Source organism: Oratosquilla oratoria, chromosome 25 (assembly GCF_046742065.1).
Source record: "Oratosquilla oratoria isolate Oo_2021 chromosome 25, ASM4674206v1, whole genome shotgun sequence".
NCBI classification, from domain to species: domain Eukaryota; kingdom Metazoa; phylum Arthropoda; class Malacostraca; order Stomatopoda; family Squillidae; genus Oratosquilla; species Oratosquilla oratoria.
The window spans coordinates 52,512,169-52,525,039 of record NC_134801.1 but is presented as its reverse complement, the minus strand read 5'-3'; positions in this window follow the sequence as shown (position 1 = coordinate 52,525,039).

Here is a 12,871-nt window from a genome sequence, read left to right as displayed (position 1 = left end):
GTACCCCCGTGGCTCGCCTGTTCGTCTCAGCGCTCAGTTTTCCTTTCTTTGGTTCTCCCCCAAGTTTCTTGTGCCTTTCGCGCTTTTGTGCGCCTTTGGCGGACCAAGAGTCCCGGACAAAGGGAGGAGCTGTCGCGGGGACCAGTGGGTGCGCTGGCTGGTGTGTGTGTGTGTGTGTGTGTGTGTGTGTGTGTGTGTGTGTGTGTGTGTGTGTGTGTGTGTGTGTGTGTGTGTGTGTGTGTGTGTGTGTGTGTGTGTGTGTGTGTGTGTGTGTGTGTGTGTGTGTGTGTGTGTGTGTGTGTGTGTGTGTGTGTGTGTGTGTGTGTGTGTGTGTGTGTGTGTGCGTGCGTGTGTCAGTCAACACACGGCGAATTGAGGAAGCTGGGTAAGGTCAGGGAGGAAGGAAAGAAGAAAGGAAGTGATGAAGGAGAAAGGAAAGCGAGGGAGGGAGGGAGGAAGGAAAAGAGGGAGGCAGAGATGATAACACCGGGACGGAAAACGAGAGGGGCAGAAGCGCGGCGGCGGCGGCGGCCATTTGAATCTGTAAAATTTCTGGATTATTTTTTCATGGAGGAGCCAAAGGGTTATGGGGCTCTGCAGATGGCCTCGCACCTGTGTCTGTGTGTCTGTGCGTCTGTCTGGACCCCTCGTAGGTCCACCCTTGGCTCCTATTAACTCGTTCTGTCTTTCGGTCTGCCCCAATGATTTTCTTTGTATTTCTTCCTTGAAAGAAATATGGGTCTCTCTCTCTCTCTCTCTCTCTCTCTCTCTCTCTCTCTCTCTCTCTCTCTCTCTCTCTTTGTCTCTGTCTCCCTCTCTTCGTCTCTGTCTCTCTCTTTGTCTTTGTCTCTGTGTCTGTCTCTCTACTTCTCTGCCTCTCTCTTCGTCTATGTCTCTCTCTTTGTCTCTGTCTTCCTCTGTTCGTGTCTGTCTCTCTCTTTGTCTCTGTCTCTCTGTGTCTGTCTCTCTACTTCTCTGCCTCTCTCTCTCTCTCTCTCTCTCTCTCTCTCTCTCTCTCTCTCTCTCTCTCTCTCTCTCTCTCTCTTTGTCTCTGTCTTCCTCTGTTCGTGTCTGTCTCTCTCTGTGTCTGTCTGTCTCTCTGTGTCTGTCTCTCTCTCTACCTCTCTGCCTCTCTCTCTTTCTCTCTCTCTGTGTCTGTCTCTCTCTGCCTCTCTTTCTCTCTCTCTCTCTCGCCACAAACCCAAGTATGAGACATAACCCCACAAATCTATCCCGAGACAAAAACGCCACAATCCCAGGCAGGCACAGGACATTTTGTCACAACACGAAGTCGGAGGCTTCCCCTAGCACGTGACATTTCATCAATGCCTGAGTTACCAGGTAACCTCTTCCAGGTGACCGGTCACCTCCCCAGTGAAGAGCAAGTGCAGAAATTTAAGTATATAAATTAACACATGGATAATTCTTATCCTGACCAGATAGAATATTCCTAAGAGCTACTGAAGAAGGGTCTTGAACCCGAAGTCGCTATATAGCAAACATGACCACCTAGAGTGAAGTCATTAACCACCTTTCAAAGGAACATAAGTCCATAGTAAGACATATGAACAATACATTTAAGAAAATAATAAATGCACAGTTAGCCATCACTTTCAGTGAAGTGTGTATAAGAGAAAATGTCTTGCCCAAATAAACTATTGTGTGTATATATATATATATATATATATATATATATATATATATATATATATATATACACACACACACATGTATAAACGTACATCATGTTCCAAAATGCAGTCACTCTAGTACATTTACGAGTACTCTTGTGAGTCTTTTTCTTTAGAACCCTGTATATGGGCCTGGATGGATACGTGTATTTGTCTCCATTTCAAGTGTTTGCGTGCCAGTGTGTTCTGGGTCGTCTCTGAAAAGAAAAAGAAAATCGAAACGATACTCAAAGGCTCAGTTGTGTCGTGGGGGGGGGGGCAGCACGGACGACGACGACGCTGGGCGGTCGGGCGCGGGAGAGGCCCGTGTTTGACGACGCATCGGGTAAAACTAGGACGAAGAGAGGGGGTGGGGTGGGGGTGGGGGGGTGCTGGATGCGTGGAAAAAAGTTTCTCTCGGGGACGCTTCCATTGCCCTCTGGCTCAAATGGAAGGTTGCGAGTAGAGTGACCGGGTGGAGAACAATCCGAAGTAGGGGTTGGGGGTGATGAAAGGAAGTTGCTGATATGGTTTGACGTCACAAACTCCTCCCATCGGAAGGATAGGACGGTGACCCTCACAGAGGACTTTGTAGCGTGGGATTTAATGAACCGTGCCCATGGTTCAACTTCGCCGGTGGCAGGATTCGAACCACCATCCCCCGGACCTTTGCTGCAAGTAACGCCGCCCTAAACCGCTCAGAAAATAGAAATAAAAGAGTGAGACTTCCCTGAGGAAGGAAAAGGCCCAAGGGGATCCGGCCCTCTCCTCCCAAGATAAACAAAAGTATTAGTGGCCAGGACAAAGATATAGTGTGTAGGCTACAACATTTTTATGAAGACCATCCCTTGGTAACAGACAAAACTAAATTTTTGTAGTCTCTGCGTGACAATAAATTCAAGTGAACATATAAACCACTTTAATGTAGTCACGCCAATACTCCCGAATATACCTAAATTCATGTAGATATATGTGTGTGAATGTATACATGTGTATATGCATGTATGTATATTTATATCCATGTTATAAAACCAGCTCTTGCCTATATCTTTCTTAAACCTAAATTGTCCAATTTGAATCCAATATTACGAGTTCTGCTTTGTCTTGATATGATGACCTTGCTTTCATTACCATTGATAAAACCCTTAACCCATGTGAATACCTCTATTAGATCACCCAGCACTCTTCGCCTTTCCAAAGAGTGTAAGTTAAGGTCCCTAAGCCCGTCTTCGTTTGGTCAATTTCTGTGCCCTTGAGTCGTTCTTCATTCACTGGAGTCTGTTCGGAGAAGAATGACCAAAGTGATACAATGGCTTCGAAATTTACCATACGAAGACAGGCTGAGGCGTCTTAACTTACACTCTCTGGAAAGACGAAGAGTGTAGGGTGATCTTGTGGAGATATTTAAATGGGTCAATGATTATAAGAAAGGTGATGTAAAACACATACACACACATATACGCACACACACACGCACACACACATGCATACGCACATGCATACGCACACATGCGCACACGCACACACGCACACAGACGCACACATACGCGCACACACACATACGCGCACACACACATATGCACACTCACACATACGCGTGCACACACACACACACATACGCGCGCACACACACACACACACACACACACACACGCACATACACACACACACAAACACACATACACACACACGTACACACACACGTACACACCATGAACGGTCTTCCACATCACTTGTGTGCAGGATTCAGCGCCAATCGAAACTACGATGATGACATCATTTCCCGCTGCTCGTCCTGGTCTCGCATCTAGACGCTGCTGGGGAGATTTGATGGAAACCGTTGCGTGTTCTGTCATGGAGGCCATGCATTATAAGCCCCCCGAAACGTGGTAGCATAGTCTGGGCCCTCGTCAGGAGAGTTGGTTAGAGACAAGTCTGGCAACTCGGATGCTGTGTATATATATATATATATATATATATATATATATATATATATATATATATATATATATATATATATATATATATATATATATATATGTATTTCACTTCTGACATTACTCCTTCAAGTGAAGGCATGGTCAAAAGACAGTCGTGTAGTCCTCGGAGAAAAAAAGAAAGAAAAAAAAAAGAGGACCAGAAGGCCTTGTACCAAACAAGCAACACATCAAAGTACAGTAATACAAATATACATTGGCTTTCATCTCCTGTATATCCTTATGTTTTTCTTCCTTTACGCGTTGCCTTCCGTGTTTCCTTTTCAGTTCTTATCTTCCTCATTTCTTTCTTTCTACGGGAACCAGCACCTCCAGTTTCCTCTCCCTGTAAGCCCCGGGAATCACACATTCGAAATTCTCACCAAATGTTGAGAATTTGAAAACCACCCGGAAAACTACATCGCTTACAGTATTCTAGACCTCTCCAAGTCTACAAAACAACAGTGTGTCTAATGTTGGTGTAGGTTTAACTTCTCTTAGTTCGTCATTCAGCTTCTCAATATATGACGCAAAGGCTATCTGAAATTCGGAGATTCGAAGAATAAAAGATTGTAACTGAAGTTGTTTCTATTCAAAGAGACTTAAGTCGCGTAGATGTGACAGAAGGGGCTTTGCACGTCTCTTCTCCGCCGTCTTCTAACATTGTAGTCACACCAAAGCCCGTCCCGACCCCGTCCTGCCAAGATTGACAGTAGCCTACGTGGCAAGGACCCAGTGGGGTACTGGTATGCACGTAGTGGTAACCCAGTGTGGAGGTGAACCAGTTTCGTTTCCACTCAAAACTGACGGACGTATCGAGAGCGAAGAAGATTTACGATGGTATTCTTAAAAAGAAAAAAAAAAAAAAACTTGTATAAATCTTTCATTATATAAATCTTATACAAATCCTTGGAAGGGAAAGATTTTTTTAAGACTACCACCGAAAGAATCTTACGGTGGTGTTGTTAAAAAAGTTCTTTCCTTGTATGAATATTTCCTTATATAAATCTTATATAAATCCTTGGAAGGGAAATAATTATATTTAAGAATATCACCGTTAGGACCGGGTGGTAACCGTCTGCTGACGCAGTAAGGACCGCTTCTGGTGTGACTGCACCTACGCTTATACCTTTGTCATTTCTATACTTCGTTTTATGCTTTCCTTTCGTTCCTTCACTCTCTCTTTCTTGACCATCTCCCCCCCGTGCCGCCCCCGTCTCCCCTCCCTCCACCTGTGCTACATGACTGCAAGCCATGTTTCTCTCTCTCTCTCTCTCTCTCTCTCTCTCTCTCTCTCTCTCTCTCTCTCTCTCTCTGTCTCTCTCTCTCTCTGTCTCCTAAATCGCCTAGACATGGCCGATCTAATTTCCTCATCCACATTTGCTCATTTTGTGCAAGTCCCCCATATGAATCTGTTCGTTAGGTTATCCACTTTCTTCATTACACACACTTACACGCACACACACACACACACACACACTCGTGGCGCGGTTGGTAGAGTTCCCGGCTGCCACTTCGGTGGTCTGGGTTCGAATCCTGCACAAGACTGAAATAATTTCAATATCGCTGCGAGTCGTTACTCCAACTCTCGTGGGCAGGGATTTGGGTGTGTGTGTGTGCGTGTGAGGTCACAGCATTACTCATAGGTCGGCTATATATGAGCTTTGAGCTCTCTTCCGGGAGGGTAGTAGCTGTCGATCACGAGTCCAACACGTGAATATGGTGAATTACAGACACACACACACACACACACACACACACACACACACACACACACACACACACACACACACACACACACAAATCACTCCTCACGCATCCCATTTCAGCGTTGTTGAACTTTTACGATGACGGACGCTGCTCTGAGCGGCAATGACTCCTATTTAGCAGCAGGAGCACCGCTTCTTCTGTGCTCTCCACTCTGTCTTCCAATTAAGTTCTTCCTTTTAGTCTTTCTTCTCCTTTCGATGACGTCCTTTGGAACGAAGCGGCCCCTCGTCTTGGATTCACTTGTCGAAGCTTCATTTCCTGCTGCGTGATTTCTCCATCCACTAGTGAATGATGAATACTCCTTCCCCGTCTCTCATTCATTCCCTCAATTAGTTTCGTTCAGTCTTTGCCTTGATTTCTCTCGCTCTCTCTGTCCCTTTCTCTCTCTCTCTCTTTCTCTGTGTGTGTGTCTCTATCTATCTCTCTGTCTCTCCTCTGTCTCTCCACTCTGTCTCTCCTCTCTGTCTCTCCTCTCTGTCTCTCCTCTCTCTCTCTCTCTCTCTCTCTCTCTCTCTCTCTCTCTCTCTCTCTCTCTCTCTCTCCATTATTTGTTCCCATTTCCAATCGTCTTGTCTGCATGGGTGTGAGACGCATCATGGTTTTGCACTGGGTTGTGTGTGCGTTTGTGTATGTGTGTGAGTGTATGTGTGTGCGTGAGTGAATATATGTGCATGTTTACCTAGATGTATGTACATAATAATATACAGTAGAGTGGCTAAACACGTGGGATCCTGTCTTGTTTAGGTCAAATATCATACTGTACTTTATGGTCTTACCTTGGTCTGTACTTTTAACTTACTCCAGGAGTTGATACATTTGTAGGGAAGACTGTTTTTGACATCCTGTCTATGCGCGTGCGTGAGCGTGTGTGTACATGTGCGTGCATGCGTGTGTGTACATGTGCGTGCATGCGTGTGTGTGTGTGTGTGTGTGTGTATGTGCGTGTGTGTGTGTGTGCGTGCGTTTGTGTACGTGTTTGTGTGTGCGCGCGTGTGTACATGTGTGCTTCTATGTCATCAATAATGAATGTGTGATGTTACTTGACTCTCTATGTAAAAGCAGAGAAAGGATAAATACAAAAATAAAGAATATACAATAAGACCATCGTTAGATAGAATAAGCAGAAACATGCATATGTATGTATACGCACATTGATACAGGAACGCTTATGCTCGCATAAGTGTGTGTTTATGGACGCGGTCTTTTGAGGAGAAAGTGATACAGCCAGTTTGCGTCCGCAGAAACTCCGGAGAGGAAGCGGAGAGAAGCACAGAGGCAGAAAATATGGAATAGGTGGAGCTTGAACACAAGGTCTGACAGAGGGACCGAAGTCGATTCTTAAGCAGAGCTTCAAAGGAAGTAGACAAAGCGGAGTAGACGACAAGGGGAATTGGCTGAGAAGGAGCTGAAAAGATCCCACCGGCTTTAAAGTGAATGAAAAACAAATGAAAGGAGGTTTACAGTTCGTAAAGAAAATAAGAGAAAACGAAAAGAAAACGGAGGGAGAAAATGGAGACTAACAACGCGACTTGGCAGAGTCGTGGACGTGGGAGGGAAGGGAAAGGGGTGAAGGAAACGTTTGAATAATAGAACGAGACACAGGAACAACCAAAAGAAAAAAAAATAGAAAAGGAAAAAGACAAAGGAAGTCTAGAGGGAGAGCATGAAACGACAAAATTAATGTAGAAAAGATAGAGCGAAGATAAAAAGACGAAAAGAGAGACAAATGCAGTGTGGTTTGCAGCGACCGAAACAATCAACAAAAGAAGAGAACTTGCCGAGCCCCTGAAGAACGCTGCTCATCTGGAAACCTCGAAAGAGGAATTGAGATGAAGTATTTCGTGTAGTGAGTTCTCAAAAAAAAAAAAAGTCTTTCTTAAAATATTTATTCAGCTGTAACGACTACCAAATGTATCTCCTTATCTTTTTTTTTATCTAGATTTGTATTAATCTTATTTGGCTTAAATTTGATCTTTATTCTTTTTTTCTCATTGTATCAGGTCTAATCTAGTTTGATTTTATTTTATCTTGTTTAATTTAATTCTATTCTATTTCATTCTTCGTAATTTATTATATCTATCTTATTTTACTCTATTTCATCTTCTATTTGAGCTTATTTAATTTTTTATTTTGTTTTATCAGTTTTAGTTTCAACGACAGAAATCTTCACAAGACCTTATGTTCTTTTTGATTTTTTTTTTCAATTTCTCAAACGGTTTCGTCTACCTATCTACAAAAATTGATTCTAACTCAATATCAGTTTCATGTCACTGTTTTGATCATTCTGCTATCATATTCTTCTTATATATCTTCTTGTATATGAAGTAGCTTATGCAGGAGAAATTACATAGACTCGTGATTCTAAGTATGCGGAAAGCCACAAAATAAAATAATGGACTATAGACTGAGCGCTTTCGTCTATTCAGGCACCTTCATTGTACACACACACACACACACACACACACACACTATATATATATATATATATATATATATTTAATATATATATAATGTTTCATCCGAATAGACGAAAGCGCTTGTTCCATAGTCTATTATTTTCCTTTGTGGTTTTCCACACACAGTAGCTTATATATAGCTTTTATAGTCTTGATTTTTGCTAAGGGTAGGCTATTTCATTCAACTGAGAGAAGCTACCAGGCTCTTTTATTCATCTCCGTGGCTTCTTAGTTAGGAATGTGTTGATCACGAACTTGCGCACCATCTGCATCTTAGTTCCTGCATTCCTCAGACGCACTCACCAACATGGCGGCAATCGACCCCAAGACGGACAAAATCGAATGGTTTCAGCCAGAATAAAATCTGTAAGGGTTCAGTCCAAGCTGAAAAAGAATTTTGCGTTCTTGCTTTGTCTTAATACCACCACTTAACACATAATATACTGGTTGCCACGAAGGAAAAAGGAACACGAAAATCCCAAGTGCTTTCGTGTAATTCACATCTTCAAGGGAGAGTACAAATAAAAGAATGGTACAAAGTAAGCATGAATAGACAGGTAGCTATATATATATATATATATATATATATATATATATATATATATATATATATATATATATATATATATATATACACACACACATAGGAAAGTTCGCCAAACAAATAACAAGGAAAGGTACCTAAGTTTGAAAATAGAAAAGGTAACGAGATGACTAGTAAATTCCTTAGGGAAAACGAAAAGAATGGTCATAGCACATAATTAAATGAAAAAGTCACCATTCTAGTGTAAATTTTGAACGTCACAAGAATTCTTGATAATGATGATTGGTGGGAATTTATAGTATGTTTGCAAATATTACCAGTGATGGAACTATCCAGCTTATACATTACATTAAACATTCTGAAGGGGTCAATCTAAACATTATTGGTAGCATGTTTAAATTGGATAGTTTCATCATTGGTACATGCATACATACATATACCAAAGGCTTTTTCCCCCCTTACACGGGCGGTAGCCAAAAAGAAAAAGGCATAGAAACCACTCCCACTCATTCCATCCCCTACATACTCCACCCCCCTCCACCCTCTTCCCTCCCTCTTATCTTGGTACCTCCTGGATGACGGGTCATCCCTGCATCTTGTCCACCAAACATCATTATGTATCCTACAGGAATAGTGCCATCTATGTTTCTCCATCGGTCAGACTCTATTTTGAATCAATTTGTATTATACGTCTGAACTATTTCTTTGTCCAGGTCATTCCATAAACCAATGTGTCTTACAGAACACTGTGTTTCTTGTTATCCTTTACGTGTCCACGTCTTCTTTATCTTCTTTCCATTTTTTTGTTTGTGTGTGTGTGTGTGTGTGTGTGTGTGTGTGTACGTATGTGTACGTGTGTGTGTATGTGACCATACATGTAGCTTGCATGTGCACACCTTCTCATCACCTTTCTTTTTCGTTCCCTCCTGGCAATTGTCGCTAGAGCCTCGAGAGTCTTTTGTCTTTTTGTGTTCCAAAGGTGATTACCCAGGCGGTTTGGCGTCATTTCCTGCCAGCCTTGTCGTCTCCCTCTTCTTCCTTCTCTCTCTTTCGCTCTCTGTCTCGTCCTTCGCCAATTATCGTCTTCCTTCCTCTTGTCCCTTTTCCGACACATATTCGTCTTCCATTTCATCGCTTCTTCAGTTTTCTTTGTAGTCGTCTGGCTCTTTCCATCTTTTTGTCCTTTTCTTATACAAAATCTTATTTTACTTTCCAACTTTTATCCTCCGGTGCATCTTTCCGAAATAACAGATTTCTTCTCCTTTTAGCTTTCTTGTTCTCCTTTTTGGAAGATGTATCTTCTGCGGTCTCATCTTTTTCTCTTCTGTTTTCTTTGACAGGGCATGTATCTTTTTTTTTTTTTTTTAATTCTCGCGCAGAAATTCTATTTAATTCGTGTCTCCTGGTACAGAGGCAAATGCATATATAAGCAGAACATTTGCAATCCAGTCTGTGCTGTCACTGATCTTGCCTGAGATGCTAATTAACGCCAGATAACTTAATTTAATGTATTACTTTTGCGGTCTCGCTGGGTTCGGGTCTGTCTAGCTTCAAACACTTGGTTTCCCATTTTCTGTGAAGCTTTTTTTTTTTTTTTTTTTTGAAACTGAGAAAATTTGTTCAATTCATGTGATGCAAGACACTTGCAAAATCACTTGGAGGTTAGAAGAGCGATGAGCTAATAAGTAATAACGTGCTAGTAATAACGAGCTAATAACCAGTTTCCAAGACGTATTTTAGTAAAGGATATTTGCACAAATATTACAGAATGTAAAAACATATCGCCAGGTACATTTTTAAAAATAAAAACCTCATTTTTTATACTTCCGTTTCGCTTGAGTAAGCATCGCATCAAATTAAATCATCTGGAGCTTACTGACAACAGGATTAGCCACGACTGTCATGGATATGAGAACATACTTTCCAATCTCTCTCTCGTATCTATTCATCAATTTCATATACTTATGTACCCAAACCTGGCCCCAAGATATTTCAAAACTATGCAAATATATATTTCGTTTATGTTATATTAGAATTGTCAAAAAATAATTTATTAATCATCAAGACTACTGCATACAGAATCATGTTTGATGAACAACGGTAAATATATTTCCCACATTCCAATACATCATGACTAGGGTTTCAGTGTCGGTAATAATACATTTTTAATCTATGAATTTAAGATTTAGTCATTCATTTAATGTTCAGTTTGCTCTTTCTTCAGCTGGTCTTGTTTTACATCAAAAGGTTTCGCTGTTGCGATATTCTTCGACCAATGAAATGGCGGCTTTGAGTGGACGTCAACTGTTTGACGCGCACCTCTGCGACTGATGGTCCCCCCGGATTTGATTGCCCCCCTCCTCCCCCGATGTCCTCCACCCTCGCTTTTTCTTCTCTTTTTACCAACATTGTTCACTCTCTTGCCTTTTATTTGAACCTGGTTTCTTCTCATCTATTTTTTCTGTGTATTTTATTTCTATTTCTTTGCGTCTATCTTCCTTTGTTATTTTGGCTGTAAGGAAATCTTTCTCACCCTGTCTATTTTTCTTCCACTCGTAGCGTTGTTTCGTTGTCTTTGTTGTCTCTTTTCCCACATTCGTTCTTGTTTGCCATTTCTCTTTCGCTTCAGCTTCGTTTCCATTTCTTTGCCTTTCTTTCCAGACACTCCATCCCGCTGGCTGGCTGGCTGGTTGACGGGGAATCGAAGTATTTTCGTGGTCACTCGAATGCTCTCCTTATTTCTATTTTTTATAAATTTGCAATGTAAAGCTAATACTGGGCCTGGTTCATTCGCCAATCCGATTTCTAGTTTCAGTTCTGCTTTACCTTGGAGATTATTTGGAAAGTTGAACCATGATAGAAAAAAAAAACTCGGAAATTTTATATATTTTTTTGTCATCATAGCCCAACTATTCTTGTCTTCCCGTCCTCATTTCCCTCCTGGAGTTCAAATCCTTCCTCTTTTTCTCTCATCTTTTGCGCTCTCATTTCTCTCTCTTGTTCCCGTTTGCCTCTCACAAGAGAAGAGTGGACCAAATATGGGCCTATTATGATGAGCTTCCTTTTGAATCTGAATCGCCATCTTTTCATTCATGTTTTCATCCCCCCCTCTCTCTCCTCTCCTCTCTCTCTCTCTCTCTCTCTCTCTCTCTCTCTCTCTCTCTCTCTCTCTCTCTCTCTCTCTCTCTGTTTCACGCACACACATATGCAGAGATATAAAGAAGTATAGAAACATATGAACAGGTAAAGACTACGATATCCAGTTAGATAGATATATAGGTAGAGATGAAATGGTAAGTAAAGAGAAAGAATAGCAAGGAAGAAGAGAACATCAGGTGGAGGAAAATATGAAAACGTGGAAGATGAGATCATAAAACAAGGAGAGAAGGTGAAACGAGAGAAGGTGGGAGAGAGAGAGAAAGAGAGAAAGAAGGGAGAGAAAACGAGAAGAAAATGGAAGGAGAGGATATGGTGAGAAGAAAGGCGAGACCTATTATGGTAATGAAAACCTGATCAACTTTTAACAGAAAACGGAATTATTCTCTTCATGAGGCCCGAACGGGAAATAATACTTTATGGGTGAACTGAAGCAGACGTTGAAGTTTACGCCTGTCTGAGAATTCATGAAAAAATATTCACATCTTTTATGGGAAAAGTTAAATGACCAAGAAAATGGAAAACGGAGAAAAGAATCAGCAAGACCAAACGTAAATATCGGCGACATGACGTCATCGGCGCGAATGAAACACCAACTCGCATTTGGGTAAAAACGAAAGAAGATGGTTTGCAATAAACAATTATTATATTACATTTATTGGGATATAATGTGTGTGAAAATTAGCAGGAGATAACATAGTTAATAATGAAGCCTTTATCTTTTTCATAATTTCCTTTTTCCTTTTCTTTTGTTTTTCTTCTTTTTTCTTCTTTGTTCCTTCATCTTTGCTTCTTCTTCATCATCTTCATCTTCTCCATCTTCTTCGTCTCCCTCATCTCCATCTTCATCTCATTCATCTTCATCCTCCTCTTCTTCATCTTCCTCATCTTGCTCGTCTTTATGTTCATTTTCATCTTCATCTTCTTCTTCACCTTCTTCCTCTTCTTCACCTTTCTTTTCTTCTTTTCCTTTTTCTTCATCATTTCTCCTTCTTCCTCTTGTTCCTCTTTTTCTTCTTCCTCTTGTTCTTCTTGTTCTTCCTCTTCTCCTGTGCGTCTTCTGCTGTGTCTTGTGCTTCCTTTAGGAGTTTGTGTGGACATTCAACATAACCCTGTACAATTTTTGTCTACATTGAACGAACACCGGAGACAATCATCTCCCCGCCGTACGTCTTCAAATCCCATCAACACATTCACCTCTTTGGAGGTGCAACCCCAAGGATCTGTCACTCTGTCCCCGGACTTTGTCAGTTTCGACCATCTTCCACATATGGAAAGCCGTCAGGCGGTAACGTAGAA